This window comes from Pelodiscus sinensis, chromosome 4 (genome assembly GCF_052426305.1).
Source record: "Pelodiscus sinensis isolate ZL-2025 chromosome 4, ASM5242630v1, whole genome shotgun sequence".
NCBI lineage: Eukaryota > Metazoa > Chordata > Testudines > Trionychidae > Pelodiscus > Pelodiscus sinensis.
In genome coordinates, this window is record NC_143055.1 from 47,674,807 (window position 1) to 47,697,875 (window position 23,069).

Below are 23,069 nucleotides of genomic sequence, written 5' to 3' on the forward strand. Positions count from 1 at the left end.
TTTGATGTTGACACCCGCGCGTCCAGACTACTGCGCTGAGCCGACAAACAGCTAATCAGCTGTTTGTCGACTCAGCGCAGCAGCCATGTAAATTTAAATGAAGCGGCGATTATTTAAATCGCCGCTTCATTTTCCTATGCCTGGTAGCCTAATCTACATGCCTCTGGCGACACCGCCATTAGAGACAGACAAAATAGTCAGGTTTTTAACTAAGACAATTTTCTTTCTTCAACAAGGAAATAAAGAAACAGTCCACAAAAGGTATGGTTATTTATTTTCTCTACCTCTCTCTGAAGAGTTTTCAACTGATAGAGTGCCTTTGAAAATGAGTCTGAGCTGGTCATACTTTGGTAATTATTTCCTTAGGTGAGTTAAGACCTAACTCAGTAGTGAGTCCTGTTTCAGTGTATCATAGAAAAGTATGATAGTTTATAGACAGTCAAATTTTAAAGAATAAATGAATCCTGATTTGTTTAAATTTAATTTGTTTATCTTGGATAAACGCAATCATATATATAGTAGCCCATTGTCTGTGCGTCTGTAACACTGATGTACATTGCCACACCCGCTTCTCCTCCCTCCATGGTGCGCTGCGCCACTCAACTGGGCCCTGCGGGGGAGCAAGCGGTGGCAAGCGGCCGTTTGGGGTTCAGGCTCGCCATCCATGGAGAGTGCAGACCCCAAACAGCTGCTTGCCGCTACTTGCTCCCCCGCTAGGCCCAGCTGAGCATGCCACAGAGGGAGGGGAAGGGAGTGGGGTGCCACAGAGTGAGGGGAAGGAGGACGGGGCTGGCCGGAAGGGAAGCAGAGCTGGGGTGGGGGGGAGAAATCGGGGCCTGGAGGGGAGGATGGGGGGGGCCTGGAGGAAGGGCTGGCAGAAGGGGGTGTCCAGGGGAACATGGGGCTGGCCAGCAGGAAGAGGGGGTGGGAAGCAGAGCTGGGGGGGGGGGAAATCGGGGGCAGTGGTGCTGGATGGGGAGGGGGACAGAGGAAGGGGGGCAGGAAGCAGACCTGGCGAGGGGGGGGAGGGTGCAGCCACTGGCTGCAGTCGGAGTCCTTCCGGCCCCACCCCCAGCAGGCACTCCCTTTACTTGCCAGCAGAAGCCTGGCGGGGGTGGGGCTGGGAGCCACTCCTCCCGCCCAGCTTCTGCTCGCAACCAGAGGCTCCCAGCTGGGAGACAGGCCACAATTGGCCCTGGGAGCCTCTGGTCTCGTGCAAAAGCCAGGCCCGAGGGGGAGGGGGGAGTGGCTGGGAGTTCCGGCCCCGGCCCACTGGCTTTTGTGCACAACCACAGGGCTCCCAAAGCCAATCGTGCTCTGCCTCCCAGTCACTCCCCGCCAGGTTTCCCTCCAGCGCCCAGCTGGAAATTCACGAAGTACCGGACATTGCACATGTTCAGTATTTTCTGAATTTTTCTACTGGACAGACGGTGCAAATACTGGACTGTCCGGTAGAAAACCAGACACCTGGCAACCCTAGCCCCAGCGGGAGTGAAGCTCAGCTGGGCCCCAGGCAGCAAGCGGCTGTTTGGCGTCCACCCTCCCCCTGCATGGGGAGCGCGGACCCCAAATGGCTGCCACTCAGCTGAGCCCCGGTGGAACAGGAGGGGGGGCGGGGCGCTGATGTACACAGCCAGGGGGCAGGTCCGTGTACATCACCACTCCCCCCCTTCCTCCTCCCGCCATGATGCTGAGTGGTGTGCTCCTCAGCCGGGCCACCACGGGAGAGGGGAAGGAGGGGGCAGTGACATAGACAACCCCGCCCCCTGGCCATGTACATCATTGACCTGCCTCTCCTCCCCCATGGCAGCCCAGCTGAGTGCACAACACTCAGCTGAGCCACCACAGAGGGAGGGGAAGGGGGCGGGGAGGTGACGTATATGGCCATGGGATGGGTCTGTGTATGTCACCGCCCCCCTTTCCCTCCCGCTGTGGCATTCAGCTGAGAGCTGCGCCCCTTAGCCAGTCTGCCGGGGGAGCCAGCAGTGCAAGAGCCATTTGGGCTCCCCTGCGGTGGGAAGGTGGTGATGTACATGGCCCCACCCCTGGCCGTGTACATCGCTTCCCCGCCCCCCTCCTTCGCAGCGGCTCAGCTGAGCAGGCAGCACTCAGCCAAGTGCCACAGTGGGAGGGAAGGAGAAGGGGGGTGAGGAGAGGGAGGAGAAGGGAGAGAGAGAGAGAGAGAGAGAGAGAGAGAGTAAGAGGCAGGAGGGGGAGAAGAGAAAGAAAGAGATGGAGAGCGAGGCAGGAGGCTGAGTAGAGCTGAGAGAGGGGGGTAGGCAGTAGGAGGAGAGAGAGAGAGAGAGAGACACACACAGACACAGAGTGAGCGCTCAGGAGAGAAGACCTGAAAATCCCGTCTTATGATGGGCTAATTGGCTAGTTACTTAAGAAAAGACACTCAAAGAGTAGTTTTGAACTGTTTCAATCCCAATTAAATCCTATTATTTTTCTGTTTTATCAAACTTAGCTGAGGGCTCCTTCCTGGGAAGCTACAGGCTAACTACTCTTGATTCCCCTTATGGGTAGGGGGTCATTTTATAGCTGTGGTGTCCAACACATTACCCTCTAGCCACATGTGGCTATTCAGCCAGTTCAGTGTGGCTAGCTCGCCATGGCAGTAGCCCCTATATAGTGGCTACTGCTTCAGAACTGGTTGTGCACCAGCGCTTTACAGGCACCTGTTCCTGTTATTCCCTTCTTGTGGGCCCCTTAAGAACTCCAGCACCTCTGACACCTAACAGCATCCCCCCCAAACATGAAGTTCAAGTCATCTTCACATAGTCCCCAAAATAAGATCCATAACAATGAAGTTCACACCCAGCCCTGGTTCTTCAGCTACAGATAAAGCTCTTCCATTGGTCCAGTTTGTTTCACCCAAACACAGAAACTCTAGTCCTGGTTTCCCTCAGAATGCTAGAGGGCTTCCAGACACCACCCCCCTCCAGAGCTATCTCCACAATTGGCTGGAAGAGAGGTGCCCTGCCCCCAGCTTGTGCTACCGGTCTCCTGCTCCCAGGCGCTTAAAGGAAGAGTGTCTTACAGGTTACCACATATCCAACTCATAATACCTCATAGAATGCTTGCTCTTTGCCTATCAGGGCATTTCCTGGGACTTGGATTATTCCAATTCCCTGAACAGGGATTTTCTTGCTTTCTCTACTCTTCAAGAGCCAGTACACCCGATTCCAGTGTCTAAACAAATTCCAGTATCTAAACAATCTATGGGCAATGACATGCTGGAAGATTGTTGCTACTTTTTTTTCCTTGCTAAGATGAATAGAAAGAGTTGAAATGAAAGTGCTGCCAAGTTGAATGATGGACTAGAGCATTACCCCTTTTCTGGCTCTGTTCAGAGAGCTTGATAGGCCTTTCCTTTCCCAGTTTCTCTGGAGGAGGAAGACACTTCTTTTGGGTATAGCTAATTTTAAATATCAGTTGCTGTCAGCCTTTCATTGGCTCAACATCTTCATGGGATAATCCCCATGACAACTCTCTCTAATGAATATATAATCTGCTAACGCATATTCAAGAGAGTTGCAATTGGCTTTATATTTGTCAGGAATTTCTCAGCATGTTTTTAAAGTGTAGCGGTTTCACTTCTATTTAGTTCATTTGGTGATTATCCATTCCATCACAAGATTCAGAGAGGGTCGCCATGGTAGTCTGTAAGGGTATGTCTATGCAGCAACATTATTTCAAAATAACTAGAGTTGTTTTGTAATAACTTTGCCTGCTATGTAGACATGACTATTATTTCAAAATTTTGTCAAGCTGGAGGACTACTTACTCTAACTCCTGTCATCCTCATTGTACGATGAGTAAGGGAAGTCAGAGGAAGAGTGCTCTATTTCAAAATAAGTGCTGTGTATATGCTCCCCATTTCAAAATACGCTATGCAATTCATGTAGCTCAATTTGCATATTTTATTTCAAGTTAAGCCCTGCTGTGTAGATGCACCTTAACTGGAAAAGCTTAAGCAGTGAATTGTCAGTTGCACAACACCTTAGAGACTAACAAAAAAAAACCCATAGATGGTATCATGAGCTTTTGTGGGCACAATCCACAGGGTTTTTTTTTTTTAAGTAGAAATTCCATTTCAAATAAATACAAACTCTCATATTTTGTATGTAATAGTTTTTCAGCTCTCAAAAAAATCTAAAATTTAAATAAATCTTAAATATTTAAATTGAAATAGCCAAAAAGGCACTGTCTCAATCTTTGAGGTTCTTTTAAGTTATCAGTTTAGTAAAAAAATTGCTTAAGCACTGGCAGATTAATATTAGTTGGCAAATCAATTACGGTAATTTAGTATATATAAACCGTGGGTTATACATGTTTTTACAAACCCCGCCCTCCCCCCCACGGGATATACATGTCCGCATCTTATACAAATTGATTTTTACTCCAGGAGCATCAGTTCCCCTAAAAGCAGCTTTCCCCCAAGTGATCCTGGGCATGACTGTGGCTCCCCTCCCACAGGCCAGCTGGCTTGCAGACAGCAGGAAGTCTCTGAGGGTTGTACACGTGCGCAGGTAATCTAATAAAAAAAAAATTTGTTTTACACAGGATAGAAAAAACGCAGGTAATACAAGGGTGCAGGTTATACATGGACGTGGGTTATATACACTAAAACTTGGTAGTTATTGGTCATTCCTCAAAAGGGTTCATATTGGGTTGCTAGTAATTCATTACTAATGTAAGTGATCTTGCTATATGAAACATTTCACTATTTACATAACAGACATGAGGAAATATTTTTATGAGGTTTGCATTTTAGATATAAAATATTTGAAGATATACACACCTTCAGAAGAAACCTATGCCATTAGAGGCAAAAATCTTAAATGCCTAAAAGTGAACACGAGGGCTGCGTCTAGACTGGCATGTTTTGTGGAAATACTTTTAACAGAAAAGTTTTTCCATTAACAGTATTTTTTGCAGAAGCACATCTAGATTGGCACAGATGATTTAGCGCAAGAAGTGCTTTTGTGCAAAAGCATCCGTGGCCAGTCTAGACGCGATTTTGCGCAAGAAAGCCCTGATCGCCATTTTAGCCATCAGGGCTTTTTTGCGCAAAACAGTTCTTCCCTGTCTACACTGGCCCTCTTGCGCAAGTATTCTTGTGCAAGAGGGCTTTTTCCTGAGCGGGAGCGTGAAAGTATTTGCACAAGAAGCACTGATTTTGTACATTAAAGTCAGTGATCTTGCACAAATTCAAGCGGCCAGTTTAGACAGCTGGCAAGTTTTTGTGCAAAATCTTGCCAGTCTAGATGCACCCATTGATTGTAGAACTCCTTTGTTGTTTTACAAAGCATTTCCCAATTGTAAGTAATTTAACGGCTGAAGATTTTAGATTGTTTAAGAAATTAAGAAACCAAGGGTTTTACTCTCTCCCACTTGCAAGGAAAAAGGCCCATTTCATGCTTTAATTTACTGCTTCTGATTTCACAGTCTTTAATTACAAGTTGTAACAGCTCTAAGTATAAAAGGAAGATAAATAGAAGCAATGCCTACCATCACATTTACTGTGCAATCACAGTAACATACACATCTTTCAAAATATAGCATAAAACTATGGTAGAATATTAAGACAAAACAGAAGTTGCAAGACCGCATTTCAAAGACTTTGTAAAAACAGTGAGGGTATGTCTACACTATGGGATAAGGTCGAATTAAGATATGCAACTTCAGCTACGTTAATTGCATAGCTGATGCTGAAGTACCTTAATTCGACCGCAAGAAGTCGAAGGGAGAACACTCTTCCTTACTCCTTGTGGAAACAGGATTACTGGCATTGACGGGAGTGCCCCTCTCAAATCCAACTAGTCGTCTTCACTAGACCCATTAATTTGAACCCTGGAAGATAGACAATGGTAGCTTCCATCTTTACAGTAGCGTAGACATACTCTGAGTGTAAACTTCTGTGAAACCTCTTTTACTTACAGAAAGCAAAGGCTCACTGGGAGCTCCTTAACTAGCTTGACATTTCATATAATTAAACAAACACATGGTGCTTAGAGAATATGTTTACTAAGTATGAAAACTGATTTTAGTTAAGTCTGTAACACCCAAAAAATAATTAATGATAATTGCTATTTTAGATCAGTGATTATGCTTATCCCCCTACTTTACCCAATGGTGTCAGGAATCATCTGGATAATGCATATTTGAGGTTCTATGAGGAAAGGATATAAAAAGAAGCATGCAGGCCATGTATATTATATAAAACAAAGTAATTTAGGGCATAAATCTCATGTTATAATAGTCAGACATTAAGATAGTCTTTTGTAGAATAAAAATCAATTTGACATCAAGTATCAGGGAGAAACACAAATGAAACTGTTTAGTGGACTTATATTCCAAAGATATGGTATGTAACACAAGCAGACATGCAAGGTCTACTTGTCATATTTCTCTGGAAGCCAGATTCATTTTGTGAGGGCATTCTATTGTAGGTCCAGGGTTGTTTTGAAGTCCATTTTCCTCTCATTGGCATTATTGAGCTTGGGCTGCAATGTGTTCCATATTTTGTATTTCATCTAGACACATCTTAATTGCAAAAATTAGTTTATGAGCCACCATCTGGTAGTATGTTAACTACGCTCTACCTGCTACTGCTAAAGGTAGAACCAACCATCTGTGTATAATTTCTTGCTTCGAAGACTTTGCTGTGGCTCTTGCAATAAAGGGATTTTTATATCTGGATGTATTAATATTCTTAGGTTCTGGAAATCCTCTTTGTTCCATTTACAGAATTCAAGACACTATAGTCCCAAAGAAGTGCATCCTCTTAACATAAAATCTTCATTCTACTTATTTTCTGGTTACAAATTAAACAAGTTAACTATTTCAGCTCTCTTCATTTCTGACACCCCTACATACTAGTGAAAAATTGTGTAATGTTCTTTCATAATATTACATAGTTCCTTCCTAGAGCTTACTATATTTTCATTATTAGGACTGCATTTCAAATTCATACCAGTGAGTTCTGATTAGTTATCAACTCCTATGATTTTCATAAAAGGGAGAGCAGGAGTCTGAAAATATTTGTTTTGGAAGTGCATCCATACAGAATAATCATAAAATGCTTCACAGGTGATTAAAGTCTGATTAGATGATTTGACCTTCATTTAACTGAAACATATTTTATATTCATGTATACCCACAACACTCATAATTTACCCTGTTGCAATGGACAGATGGTAGGCATAGGGTTTGATCTAAGGACCAGCAAACTATATGGGGTACATCAATATATCACACAATTGCCATTAGTAAATAGGACCCAAAGAAGTGGAAATGACCAGCCAGAAAAGTGACTGAAAAGTGGGTAGGATTTTCTAAGTGCTTACAATACTTCAGAGCATAAATCCTATTGACTTTTAATGGGATTTGTTCATCTAGGGTTCTTTTGAAAATCCTCCACCTCTTTCACATACCATTTTAGAGGCAAAGTTAAGTAAATGCATACATCTCAGGAAGGTGATATATAGATCCTTGAGGTAAGCTGCACAGCTGACAATTTGCTGAAGTTTTGGTAAATGCAGGAGAGAATTTTAAATGAAATGTTTGAGAGAGGAGAAGGCTCTTGTGCATAGAGATAATATTCTTGCATGACAGTACTACAAAAAAAAAAGCCAAACAAACAAACACCCCACGATCTAATAGATAACAGATTGATCATATGATCTTGTTACCAGAAAAATCCTTAAATCTTATTTTAGGCTCCTTTGTGGATCAAAATCTTATTTTGATCCACAAAATTCCCTCTCAATTGCTGCTTAATTCTGAAGGTGCCTAAACTCACTCAGCAGCTAAAGTTTCCACTGAAAGAGTTCCCTAAACATACAAGTTTTTGCCTCTAGACACATAGAAACACACTGCTGCTCATACAAGGTGCTCAAGTACCTACCTCAGGTCTAAGGCTCAGGAGAACCAAAAACAGATACTCCTCTACCTCTCTCATCAATGGGCTTGATCTCAGATGCCAGCTACCAGATTAGGTCCCATCCAAACTTCAACCATTAGCCGTGACCTTAAAATATTTATCCCACTGATTAGAACATTCACCCAGGATGAGACACCATATGCAATGTCCCCCTTTACCTGAGGGAAAAGAAGGTATTTTGTCAGGGGTCTCCCATCTCTCAGTAGAAGACTAACTAATCATCTATAGAATATCCTGATGCAAGGATATCAGACAGGAATATAGACAATCATAACTAGTAGTTAGAGTAGAAGCCCAACCTAGTAGTTACAATAGCAGTCAGAAAGCCAAGAACAAGAGCCCAGGGTCAAAGCCAAATGTCAGACACCACCACTAGAACGAGAAGTCAGAAATCAGAGACAACAATCTGGTATAGGGTCAGATACCTGAGACAAAGGTCATAGCCAAAGTTTAAAAAAAAATACAGAACTCAAAGACGTTCAGAGACAAATTACTTGGAGTGATGCCATGCTGGGAACAAAGAACAGAAACTAATACAACCTTGAGCACCCATGTCCCGCTGCTGATCCCAGTCTTAAGAGCAGATATACTGAGATGTTTCTGTTGTAAAGCCAACAGAGTTTCAGCTGTGAGTGCTCTCTTTCTTACTGGGGAGGCAGAGCCAGCTATCCTAGGCTCAGCTGCAAGCCCTAATTACTAAAACCCTTCTCTCTCTCCAGTTTGAAGCTATTCCCCATTGGATAGATGAATAAATAGAGTCACTAGGCTTAGGTCAGGTGGTTGGACCCTTGGGCTATGTCTGCACTGGTGGGTTCTTGCACAAGAACAGCCATTCTTCTGCAGTGTCCACACTGCCCACCCGCTCTTGCACAAGAAGATTTATAGTAAAGCATGGGAAGAGAGGGCTTCTTGAGCAAGAGCTACACTCTTTTCTAACAAGTGTAAGCTCTCTTGTGCAAGAGCTCTTAGTGGGTGCTCTTGCATAAAAGCATGTGGCAATGTGGATGTGTTCTTGCACAAGGGTTCTTGTGCAAGAACTGTTGTGCAAGATGTTCTTGCGCAAGAACCTGCCAGTGTAGACATAGCCTTGATTTCCTACCTCATAGGCTTGTGCCCTAATTATCTGACTCACTCAATGACACTAAACTTTCCAACTTACTCAGCATTACTTTTTATTTGTATTGTAGTAGGACCTAACAACCCCCATCATTGACTAGAATCCCATTGTGCTGAGCACTGTACAAAATCAAGATAAAGGCTAGACTCTGCCCTGTATTTTAATGCTATATCTGCATTGCATAATTAATTTGAATTATCTATCTTGAATTAATTCTTTGGGTTTTATCCTAGCTTGGATGAGGGGAGCCATGCTACAAAATAATAATTGAGCTGCATTTTGATTGTGTTAACAGCTGACAAGTTGTGATCACTTCAGCTGTAGTTTATACCCTACGACAAGCCTGCCAACTTGGGTCAAAAGAAGTGAAAGGATTTTGCATATGCATGGGATTTCAGTTATAACTTGCGTTAACTACAGTGAAGATAAGCACTAAGTGGATACAGACAGGATAGCACAAGGAAACAATACTTGTCTGCATGACGGGCACTGGTCTCAGCATACCAGCTGCCTAAGCACTGCAAGTTTAATAGACATCAGGACAGGAGAGTTTTAAGAAGGTGTTTGAAAGAGGACACGGGCATGGCTTTGTTAAAGGGTGTTTCTTCCATGTATAAAGGGGGCAGCATGCGAGGAAGTGCAAAGGTGCTTTTCTGGAAATTTAACAAGTGAATGTTATAACAAACTGGTGATTGATATAGCAAGGCTGACATTGTTGGGAGGGTGGAGGCAGGAATACAGAAGAGATGACAGTTAGGGAGGGGACTGGCCAGGAAAGGCCTTGGAAGTAAAAATAAATTGCATGTATTAGATGCATTGTTGAAGGAAGAACCAGTGAGAGAAGCAAAGAAAAAATGGATGTGACCAAAGCAAACATGATCTTTGCAGCAGCTTTCTGAATCACTGAAGGGATCCAAATCACACTAGGGAACAGGATGACTCCTTCCTTGTGTACCTAGCTACAATGGGAAAGAAAAAAAAAGCTGCATGATCAAGGGAACTTCAGTTTGCATAACATGCTAGAGACCTCATGCTGCCAATACTAAAACATCTCTGGAATTTCCAAACTTAATAGATTACTGTTTCCTAATTCACAATGTGATGCACAGGGGGAATTCTGTATTGGACCTTGTCCTAACAGATTCGGAAGAATTGATCACATTTATAATGTGCAAGCAGAATAAAGTCAAAATCAGTAATTTATATACCTGGTTCTTTAATTGGGCCAATTTCACAAAGTTGAAAACAATTATGAGCCAAAGCAGCTGATTGGAAGAATTTAATCAGACAAATCTGATGGATAATTAAGATAACTCTACTAGATGCTCAAAAAGCCACACTCAGGCTATGTCTACACTCACGGCTTCTTGTGCAAGTATTATGCAAATGAGGCTAAGCATGGAATATTGCTGAGCGTCATTTGCATACCTAATGAGCCACCATTTTTTTCAGAAGAGGCTCTTGCGCAAGAAGGAGCATCTACACTGCCCCTTCTTGCACAAGAAAAACCCTCTTGCGCAATGCTGTTACACCTATTACTTTTCAGGAAGAATGGCATTGCGGAAGAAGGTTTCCAATAACATTTTCTTCTTGTTTTCAAACTTTAAGCATTGATGTAGCAGTGCCAAAACAGAGCACTATTCCAAATTTCTCCATTTTATCTCTTTTTTTTTTTTGTAAGATTTATTAAGAAGCAATCCTATGTCAGGTTCATTCTATTTTTTCTGGCTCGTTTCAGCTCAGTGTCTTTCAACATTCACTCAGTTGTGTCAATTTTGAGGTGATTCTGTCTTGTCTGTGTGGTTTTATGGGAAGTAATCCCATTCCAGGAACATCCCATTTTCCTAGCACAACTAAACCCTTATGTTGCTTTAAGTTATTATAAGAGGAAGCTGTATACTGAATTTGGTGATCCTAGCTTTGACCAAATTCTCCCTTGCCTGCATTTTAAGCCCATTGCTTCTTGTTCTGTCCTCAGTGAATAAGATTAATTTATCAACTTCTTCTTTATAGCTACCTTCTACAGAGTTGAAGACTTTTTATCACATCCCCCATCAGTCCTCTCTTCTCCAGAGCAAACCAACCCAGGTGATTATTTTTTCAATCTTTCCTTCTAGACCTTTAATAATTTTTTGCTCTCTGTATTTCCTCCAGCGTGTCTACAACGTTCCCAAAGTGTGGTGCCCAGAACTGGACACAGTAATGCAGGGGAAGCTTTATCATTGTTGATTGGAAGAATTACTTGTCATGCGTGTTATTACATTCCTCCTAATACAATCCAGAATGTTTGCTTTTTTTCCCCCAACAGTTTTACATTGATTGACCCACCCCCTTCCAAATCCGCCCCCCCCCCCCCAACAACCCAGGCACTACCCCATATGAGGCCATCTCCCCAGCAACAGGGCTGTGTGAGGGCGGGACAGCACAATCCCCTGGGATGGAGCTTCCCCTCCGCCCCCACACCTCCCAACCCCCCTTACACTTTCCCAGGCCTCTTCCCACCCTGCAGGAACTGCAGCCTGAGTGTGCCTTACCTTCCTGAGGAGAGCCCCAATGGTGGACTTCCCCATGTCGAACTGGTTGCCCACTGACAAACTAAGCCCCTTAAAATAAGGGATAAGGGATCTTTCGGAAAAGGCTTTATTTTCCGAAAGATCTGCGTCTAGACTGGCACTTTTTTCCAGCAAAGCTCCGTGCCAAAAAAAAGCGGCAGCCATTTTTATGCTAATGAAGCGAGGGAGATTTAAATCCCCACTTCATTAGCAATTGCGATAGGTCTAATTTGCATTCCTTTTATGAAAAAGGGATGCAGTCTAGACACAGCCCTGGAGTAAGGCCATGGCAGCAGGAAGCATAAGGCCCACATTTCACAGCATGCTGGGTCCCAGTTGTTCACACAGCTTCCTGTTCCCACTGCTGGCTTATGAAGAGCCAACGGACCAATCAGCTCTTTGACTACCACTAAGATCTCAAGGGCAGAGCCTCAAACTGGGGCTGAACTTTGTGGGTCCTGGGTCAGCAGTTGTCTGCAGGCTGCCAGATAGAGGGATGGAGTATGGCTGCTCCCCTATGGAATCATGTTTGAGGTTGTAGGTCATGATATCGGCACACTCTTGAATGGGCAATATCCCAAATTCACTACATACCAAGTTATGTCCTATAGGTATGAATTTCAATATTGCTTTTCTTCTAACTGGGCTCAGATCACTACTCTGACTCTCAGTATAATGTGATCTTGCATTCCCAGAGTTTACATCCCTATTTTTCATGGAACTCAAATTTGTGCAACATCAATATTTCAGAGTGCAGCAGGAAGCAAAAATTGTAGCTATGCAGCTGCTGCTATCACTATTAGCATTAGTATTTCCACACTCAGATGCCTATTTGTAATTCTGAAGTCGTTTTACTGCTTTGTAGGAAATAACTGGTATTTCCCCTAGAATAAGCGAGGGAAGCCATAAGGCTGTGCAACATGCCTTATACAAATCTCTTCACTGACTGAGGATACTACTTTTACTGGTAGAGTGACACCAGTTTCAGTTTGATCTTTTGGTGTGCATTAAACCTTTTATATTTTACAAAAATCAGCAACTCCATTTTCTCTCTCTGTCTGGAAACCATAGAAACCAAAGTAAAAGCAGAGGGAAGTATTTCGTCATTTGGCTATCTCTGGCTGATCTCCATGGAAACGTTTTGGTTTTTGTTTAAATGAAAGATTTCTACATCAGACACATGACCATACTTTGATGGGGCCGTGACATCTTTGTGAACAATTTTAAATGGAGAAAATAATGTAAAAAGTTTCTGCTTTATATATTCTTGTCACATTTCCAGCTAGCAGTATTCATGCCCGTTTTGCTTCAATAATTATAGCTTTACCTTTATCAGAAAAGGTTTTGAACAGGAGATACTTGAAGTTCCACCCACTATCCCAGCTCTGCTCATTTCAGTTGCCATTCACTGAAGAACACAAAAACGGTGTTCTGTTTTCGGGCAGTTGCCAGTGCCAAGTGCCCCAGAAGGAATGAGCAGAACAGGTAATCACTGAGACTATGTCTACACTAACAGCTTTTTTGGCAGAAAATATGCTAATGAGGGACTCAGTAGCATGCATGCGCAAAAAGAAGCAGTATGGATGGGGGGGTTTGCTCAAAAACCCCGTTTTATGCAAAATCCTTATGCCTCTCTGGGACAGGCATAAGGATCTTGCGCAAAACGGGGTTTGTGAAAAACGGAAGCGGCTACTCTGCTTTTTGCTCAAAACCCCCTTGGGCAAAAAGAAATGTCAGAAAAGATGCTAATGAGATCGCGACTCATGCTAATGAGTCCCTCATTAACATATTTTCTGCCACAAAAACTCGCAGTGTAGACAAATCCTGAATGACCCATCCCTTGTCGCCTAGCAAGCAGAAGCTAGGGACTCTTCAGAGCATGGTTTTGCCTCCCTGCTCATGCTGGCTAATAGTCATTGATGGACCTGTCTGCCAGGAACTTATCTGGTCTTTTAAACCTTGTTAAAGTCTTGGTCTTCATTTGTAGATTACAAAAAATCTTCTAATATCATTCCTCTGTGTTGTGTTCAGCAGTGAAATAGTTAATAACTAAATTACAATAATTAAGATTATAACAACTAAGGTTCAGAGCTAAAAGGACACATAATGACATCCAAAGTGCCTGGAGTGATTCACACCTCCCACAGCATTTGTTCCAGACTCTCTGAAGACTCAGGCAGGCATCACAGTATTAGTTCTACTATGCTTACATTTTGGAGATTATTAGATTTGTCATAATTAGTACTAGTTACATACCTTATAAAAAAAAAAGCTGAGACTCCAGAGACAAAGTGGCAGCCACCATGATAAAAAAGTACTTCACATGACTGACAACAGAGATAGCCCAAAATGACCATTGTGTCAGATGAAGCTGTGTTTCTAACATGATTGAAATTCATCTGTTCTGCACTTCTAGCCAGTAGGATATACCAGCTATGCTGGTATCTATAATTTCACTGTATCCACTCAAAGGCACCCCTATCCTCATTATCCAGCCTGAGAACAGGCACAGCTCTTACCACCAGTAACAATACCTAAAACAGTTATTTGGTGGGCAGGAAAGAAGTATAAAGAGTTATGGGTGGTTCAGACAAAACAAGGAGCAAAGTAGATGATAAGGAATGGATCTTGAAACTAGCTGCAGCTGGGCACAAGAGGGAGGAAAGCAATTGGTGGCTGAGACGCTTCTCAGCTCTTACCTTATCTCTGACGAGAACAGAGGTGGAATGGAGCAGAGAGGGAGATAAGCAAAATATTTGGAGAAATGGGTAGACAACAGTGCCTTGCACTTAGGGGTCAAGATCTTCAAGGGTGAAGTTCTTTTGAAGATTCAAAGGCAGTGTTATAGTGCTTAGGGCTGAGGCAGAGAGTTAGGGTGCAGGAGTGAAGGCTGTGGCTGGGGGGGGGGGGGAATTTGGGATGGGACTGGGGATAAGGGGCTTTAGGTACAGGCTCCCTCCAGTCCGTTCTCACCACAGGTCCAAGCCAGGTGAGAGAGGTACCACTCTACCAGCTGTGGCAGCTCCAGTGAGGCTGGGTTGGGCTGGGGGAGGGGATCCTCTTTTCCAGCTATGGCAGTTCTGTACTGCAGGGGATGGCAGAAGAGAACTCTAAAAAGGCACCTCTTCCCAGAACACAGCAGCACCCTATGTGCAGCAGTCTTAAGCCTCACGCAGGGGCTTTTTAGGTAACATCTTAAGGGGAACTTAATCAAGGGGTGAAGTTGTGTTTCAGGTTCAATCTCAAGAGATGGGAAAACATCAGAATGAAAGATAGTAAGGGGTTACACATAACTGGAGGGCACATTGTGAGAAAGATGCCCAGCTTGATTGTGCCCATGAAAGCTCATGATACCATCTACAAATGTTGTTAGTCTCTAAGGGGCTGCAAGATTATTCGATTTTTCAGTTACATACTAAACATGGCTACCCCTCTGAAATAAAAACATTTGGGCTGTGTCTAGACTGCATCCCTTTTCCGTAAAAGGGATGCAAATTAGACACATCGTAATTGCAATTGAAGCGGGGATTTAAATCCCCCCTGCTTCATTTGCATAAACATGGCTGCCGCTTTTTTCCGGCACGGAGCTTTGCTGGAAAAAAGCGCCAGTCTAGACGCGGAACTTTCGGAAAATAAAGCCTTTTCCGAAAGATCCCTTATTCCTTATTTTAAGAGGAATAAGGGATCTTTCGGAAAAGGCTTTATTTTCCAAAAGATCCATGTCTCGACTGGCGCTTTTTTCCGGCAAAGCTCCGAGCCGGAAAAAAGCGGCAGCCATGTTTATGCAAATGAAGTTGGGGGATTTAAATCCCCGCTTCATTTGCAATTGCGATGTGTCTAATTTGCATCCCTTTTACGGAAAAGGGATGCAGTCTAGACACAGCCTTGGTTTATGAACTAGTTTAAATGATTAAGACTTTCTAAGAGAGAAAAATGGCACACAGAATTAATGTTAAATACGCTGTCAATCAGTTTCTGAGGCCAAATAATTGCGAGATTATATGTAGCAATGTACATGTTTAATATGTAACTGATTTTTTTAAATAAGAAATTATTTCTATTATAAGAATGAGTGGAGGAGAATATGCAACTAGCCCACTGAATATAAATGTTGGAAAGTGCTACTCCAGTTAATAGCTCTTTTATCTTGATGTGATAGCTATTATCTTTTGATAATGGCTTACAGCTCATATTAGATACTGTCTTGCAAAATGTGCTCTAAATCATGTCTTTTTAGTTGTTTTCCCCCTTAATACAGTGTACAGACATTAAAATATTCCTGATTAATTCCTCTAATGGATAGTCAGTGGGTTGTCATATCAAATTTTATTTCTTCTTTTTCAGTGGGAAAAAGGAAAACACTGAACAAGAAAATTAAAATGGAATAAAATAATCTGTTAATTAAGAGGATAATCTTTCCTGATGAGTCACTTTTGGAAGCTTGCAAGAAACTGTCTAATAATAGCAAGTCTGAGGGATATCTGAAGATAGCTCCTGGCCCAAGTCCTGGTCAAGCAGCAACCTTGCTGCAGAAGCTAAGCACATAGACAACTGGCCATGGACTGATCACAGGATATAAGAGGCTTCTCCAATGACATGCAGGAGGCACAGCAGCTTCTACTCTACCCCCCTTCTCACTGCTAGTTTAGGGAGCATGACTAAGAGGATATGGCTAGAGCTTCCTTATGCACCACTGAACCTTTGGCTGCTCTCAGCTACAACAGGGGCTTACATAGAGCTCATCAAAATACAAAAGCACAAACTAAAGTATTACCAAGACATAACCATCTGCCACCTTTCTCACTCTAAACATTGGGTGCTTTTCTCCTACCATTGCCATTCTGAGGTTTTATACTTTTACAGCCTGCTCCTGCAGACACTTACACCTGTACGTTTACCCCTATGGATTGTCTCAGTGAGGCGCTCCCCTGCCGTGGTGGTTGTATAGGGGAGAGTGTGGTCTCTGCTTCACCCACAGAGAGGTTTCACTGAGCATTTGTCCTCAGAGCCATCCAGATCCAGCCCCATCTTCTCCTTGCGCCTTTGAGGCTTCCTAGTGTGAAGTGGGTGAGGACAGATACAGGAAATGGTGGTAGCAAGCCTAAAACTGGCAAGGAGAAGGTGGGCTGGATAGCTCCCAGGAGAGGTACACACTGCATACTTTTTACTCCTTCCCATCCTCTCTGAGATGTCTTGCACCATGTATTGGAAAGGGACAGTCACTGCACTCAGAAGAATAAAGCTATATTAAGCTGCTCCTAAGAGAAGGAAAAGCTTCTTGTGCCCATCTTTGCCCTCACAAACCCCAGGAGCAGCCAGGCACTATGTGACTCTATATTAGAGTCAAACGAGATACGATGAGGTCTATGCCAAACTAAGGGTGCATCTACACAGCAGGGCTTAACTCAAAATAAGCTATGCAAATTGTGCTATGACAATTGTGTAGCTTATTTCAAAATAGCTTATTTTGAAATTGGGAACATCTACACAGCACTTATTTCAAAACAGAACACTCTTCCTCTGACTGCCCTTACTCCTTGTACAATGAGGATTACAGGAGTCGGAATAAGAAGTCCTCCGTCTTGACAGTATTTCAATATTATTTCAAAATAACTGCCTGCTGTGTAGACGTGGAATAAGTTATTTCAAAATAACGTTAATTATTTTGCAATAATGTTGCTGCGTGGATGTACTCTAAGACAAAGGCCAAGAAAAACATTAAATTGAGAGCCCAGCATGGGAAATCTGCTATTTAAAATAATATAGTCAATAGCTGTGCTGGCATGTTGCATAGGGTATATCCTGGCAGCTGCATATGTTTATTTTGTGAATCCCTTCCTTAATTGTTCCTTTCTTTTTGCCTGAACTCATATTTCTCTCCATCTTGTCTTATTACTGATACCTTCATACCTAGTCTTGTAAATGGTATTGAATATAATCATTATGGTGCACTTCATTGACCTACTATCTTGACCTGAGTCACTTGAGTTAATGGAACTACTTGCAGCAATAAACACTCAATTCAGCAGAATGTGTTTACAGTCTCAGGCTTTTATTGCAAGCTTCTTGGCACAGACATATCATTTTAGGTGTATCATTTATGTAAACCACCAACCCAGGTGAGACCAATAGGTGGTGAAGTGAGGGCTTTGGATGGTAAAGGGCTATAATCTGTCTGCTACTAAGATGGTTTTGTGCTGATCCAGCAGTGTAAAAGCTACTTTAGCTACCTTTTCATTACAAGGTAGGGGGTGATTCACCTGCAGGCATAGATATACTTATGCTAGTGCTCATTAACTAGCACAAGTATGAAAAACATTGCAGCCTTAGGTAGCATCCAGGGAACCATGACTTAGACATGCCACTGTGCTAGGGCTGCTGCTATCGATGCTGCCATGGCTACGCTGCTACAAATGATCCAAAGCAAACAGGATGACATTCAATAAAGACAAATGTGAAGCACCCCATTTAGGAAGGAACAATCAGTGACTCACATACCAAATAAGAAATGACTGCCTAGGAAAGTGATCTGTCACAGTGCATCACAAACTAAGTATGAGCTAACATTGTAACGTGGTTGCAAAAAAAAGCAAACATCATTACCAGAAATGTTATAAACAAGGCCCAAGATGTAATTCTTCTGGCTCTATGCCACACTAACCAGGGCTCCACTGATGAACTGTGTCCGTTCAACTTGAAAATGTTCCTCTTTAGTTATTTTTGGTGTAGAATGGCAGCTGGCCTGTCAGTCTATGGGAGACTCTTGTATTGTTTTAACCAATATTTACAAATAAATCTATTTATGTTATCAAGAAATCATATTGATATCACTTCATCCCACCATAAAATCATGATCAGGCACTATTATACATTGCTAAGCAAATATTATTCTGCTATACCGGTAGGTATAGCAATTCATATTTCAGTAATTATTTATATGAACTGCTACTGTGATTCATCCCCTTACTTCCCACCAATTCATTATTCATTAAGTCATTCATAAGTATATTGCATGACAATCAAGCATCCAGTTCTTCCAAGCACCGAATAACCACCCTGCAATTAATTAGCTTTTCCTTTCCACAAGAACATTCCTACAAGTACTCTTTTTTCTCTTCCATTGGGCAATGAAAGTCCATAATTTGGGAGCACAAAGCATCCCTGACTTCCTTGGCACAAGTACATCCAATTCCAGCTATGGTAGATGAGCTTTCTGGCCCTTGCTCTCATAGGTCTATTCAGGGGGTAGTGGTTTATCCCTGGTTTCACAACGCTTGTGAAAAATCACAGCAAGCCCCAGTGATAAGGATAGCATTGATGACACTGGCCTCCAAATAGAACTATAAACATCTGCCAAAGGCACATTCAACAGCCATTCTACACCTACTGAGAAAGTAATTAAACTATCTTTTGCCAGGGTCTCTGAAATCAGGGAACAGTTGCATACACCAAGGCATGCTTGGGTATGCAGGATTTCCCAGAATAATGGAGGGAAGAGAAACTCAATTTATGACAATACCATTTGGTGGAAATAGAGTTCCAGCTTGTCCATGCATATTGACTCCCCAAATCCCCCGCGTCATGAACTTTTCCAATACAGTCCATATTGACATTCATAAATCAGCCTCTGTAGTCTACAACAGCCTCAATAACCATGGAATAATACCCTTTTGTTGTTTATATATTGCTGAAATGTCCACCTACATCTCATGGAAGCTCTGCCCATTTCCTGACAGGAGTGAAAGTGCAAGCAAAAGAACTTCTTCAAAAGGCACCTCTCTTTCCTGTTGCTGGCTTCGATAGATGGGAGCACATGAAGGGCGTGTCTATAGAGCAGGGCTAAAGTCAAATTAAGCTACGCAACTTCAGCTACGTCAATTGTGTAGTTTAAGTAGAAATAGCTTAATTCGGCTTTTGGTGCTGTCTACACAGCAGAAAGTCAAAAGAAGAACATTCTTCCTTCGACTTCCCCTACTCCTCAAGAAATGAGGGTTACAGGAATTGAAGTAAGAAGTCCTCCAGCTCACCATTATTTTGAAATAAAGGCTTACAGTGTAGACACGCTCTGTTATTTTGGCATAACTAATGTTATGCCAAAATAACGCTGTTGTGTAGACATAGCCAAAAAGACCTCAGGCAGACACTTCAATTTTTTTGTAACAGGAAGGGTACATAACAGTCAAAAGACTATTGAAGCCACATTTTGGAAAGCCCGGGATCTGATTTGTTTGGCTTGAGTCTGCATGCTCCAGTGCAAATGTCATGTCCCAGGTTTGAGCCTGGGTTAAAAAATTGCTACCATGGGGTTAAGACTAAATATAGACACTCCAGTCCTGGGTTATTTGAAACTGGCCTGTAGATGGAAGTCCCATTAACCTTGGCTTTACATTGCAGTGCACACATGCCCCGAGCAACTAAAAGACTTACCAATAAGTGATACAGTCTTGGTTCAAACTAAGATTTTTCACCACAGTACCTTCCAGCAAGATGGCTTTCCAGCTTCTGATCAGGATATCTTACAAAGAACACCCCTCATCTTCTTTCGGTGAAATATAGAGGGGCAACAACCACAAGTTCTTTTATAATTCAGAGAACCTCTAAAATGTATTCTCCTATAAGTAACTCTCCAAAGTAAAGTTCATTCAAGCTTTGAGGAGGAAGAGATGGAGTGTGCTGGTGAAGAAAATTCCATGCTGGTTTCTTCCCCTACTGGTGTTTGTTAACATGTGAATTAATTGATCTGCTCCTGCAGTCTCCTCCCCCTGCCATGAGGCTTTGTGGTAATCTTCACTTCTTGATAACTTTATGGGTTTAGGTAAATGCATTTCCATTGTCTGTTGATGTATTCTGGAAGTATCAAGGTGGCAGAATGGTATTCCTTTCTTTAGGGTACAGTAATTCACCCTGCCCACCCTGTCGGACACATGTTAAGAACATAATTCTCAGTATGTGTAATTTTTTATTTGACCTCTGTATATACACCCAGCAGTAATATTAGCGATCAGTATAATATTAACTTTCCTTTACCATCTTACCTGACACCTTTTAGATATAGGTTATGATATTAGAGTTGGAGTGCACTGAACTGGTCAGGTCAGCTGAAAATCACCCCCAGATACCAGGGAACCTCTTGTACTGGCAGATTGTTAATAGACACAGTATATTATAGACATTACTCACTACAGTAATATATACTGCAATGAGTAGTTTCATTATAATGTGGCTTTCACATTGTACCATTTCAAACAGCACTATGTTAAAAAGTGTACTAAGGAACCTTTAGAGCATACCAGCAAAATCTACACAGACTCTTTAATGCACATCATCTTAGTTCAATTTAGAAATCACAGCCCTGAGGTCTGCATTACTCTTCATGCAGACAAGCCCTTGGATACAAATAATCATTTCTGGTGGTTTTTTTCTTTTCTTATTGCATAAACACTGATTGTTATTAATTGTATGGGGAGGAGGGCGGTGTTAGTGGCCAAAACCTAAACTCAGAAGCTTTATCGAAAGCAGAGTCACTAGTGATTAAAATGTATAAATATGTTATTGAACTACAGGTTGAATCTCTCTCGTCCGGCACTCTTAGGACCTGATTGGTGCCAAACCGGAGAATTTGCCGAATCACGTGAGGTCAATATTGTCTTGCAGAATTACCAACACTTCCACTACTTACTAGGCTCTCAGAAGACATTTAAGGGTAAATTAGAGCTAAATAACATCACAGACCACTGAGAACCAGGACTGGTTGCTGTAAACAAATTTTATGGGACCACAAGAAACTTGGCCACACTCATGAAAAATGAACATCTGGCTAAATGCCACACCACAGATGTTGTCAGACCACAGAGTGCCGGACTAGAGAGGTTCAACCAGTACAAGAAGTTATTTAGCCTAATTTTTAAAGTGAATAATTCTTTTTGTAACACCATAAACTATATGTAACTACAAATACAATTCCAGTTTTGGTTAATTTCCAGAAGTGTTCTTATTGCGGGTTGAGGTGTAATTAAAGAAAAACTGACAAGACACAACTGCGAAATACGAAACTTCCTACTGCAAGCAAAGCTCACTTCTCCTGGACAAGGCACTGGGCTTGTGTTTTGGATGTCAAGGCTACAGAATTTGAAGGATATGCCCAAAGGGCAGTTGGGTACCTACCTCCTCTTGACTTTCTGTGCCATTTCAGTCACATTAACTTTAATTCTGACCCTTCACAGGAAAGAAAAAGCTAACAGCTAAAAGGTGCCTGGGGTAAAACATGCCCAAGTGACTTACAAGCTGAATTCCTATTCTGAAAAGTGACTTAAGCAAACAAAAGGCTAATAATGACAGAAATTGAAGTTATTTAACTATAAGCTCAGGAAAAGGGATCTTAGAAAGAATGTGGATTATGCTTTAGATTTTCTTTAATTAAGGAAAGCAAAAGAAACTGGATTGAATGTGGAGTGGATAAAGGAGTTATTTTCTTTATTACTACAGGATCATTTATCAGAATTACCATGAGTTATAGTGTAATCTTTCCAATGTCATAGCTACTACATTATAGTAAAATAATGCTTGGTACTGGCAGTTTATTAAATTACTCCTGTCAAAGGTGTATCTGTGAATACATAGTGCCAGTGCATAGAATAATCTAAGGGAAAGATATGGGGTCATCAAGGTATCACACAAATTCAACTACAGACCATGACAGTGAAATCCTGATGACACATTGAAATTTGAAAGAATGTTGGAAAGATTGCAGTGAATTATCCAGAGCGAGAGATAGAAATCAGCAGAGCAGCAACTCAACAAAAGCATGAAAATATATTCATAAAAAGGAAGTGAAAGGTGAGTTATGACACAACTGACAGTTTCAGCGAGCATCTAAAAGAAGATAATAGTCTGGAGCAGAGAAGAAGAAAAAGCTTACATCACCGTCATTTGGGAAAGTTGCATTAGAAACACATGAGTAAGGATTCAGTGGGTAAAGGCTGAGCAATTTGGCCCAGATACAGATATATTTGCCTAAGCATGTCCATTCAGAGTACTTAGGCCTGATCTATGCACAATTTTTGTTCTGGAATAACTATGTCAGTCAAGTGTGAGTTTTTCACTGAAACACTTTACCTAGTACAACCTCTAGTGTAGACACAATTATACCTACGCAAAGATGCCTTATATTAGTATACCTTGTTCTTCTTACATGGAAATAAACTATATTATGATAAGCACTTTTATAGTGTTGTAATTCTGTCTTATCTAGGGGAGTTGAACTGATTTAACTTGTCTTGTGTAGTTAAAGCAGGACAAGTTTTCTGTTTAGAAAAGGTTCTATTTTCCAAATATTGTATATCTATTCTCAAAATTCCCTGGCACAGTGTGCCTGAAGGCTAATTTTTATTATATTAATGTTTAAGGAAAACAGTTTAGTTAGAAGTGAGAAGTAGGAGAAATACACTTT

The 23,069-nt window shown here is 42.0% G+C and overlaps 1 long non-coding RNA gene across 1 annotated transcript; it reads right to left on the reverse strand.

The window, feature by feature from the left end:
• Positions 1-4,372: 4,372 nt before the first annotated feature.
• On the reverse strand, positions 4,373-8,497 carry LOC142829463 (uncharacterized). Its single transcript, XR_012903881.2, has 3 exons — positions 8,377-8,497; positions 7,916-8,038; positions 4,373-4,540 (listed from the first exon to the last, which is right to left on the reverse strand). It is a non-coding gene; the product is annotated as an uncharacterized LOC142829463 (long non-coding RNA).
• Between the last annotated feature and the right edge of the window lie 14,572 nt (positions 8,498-23,069).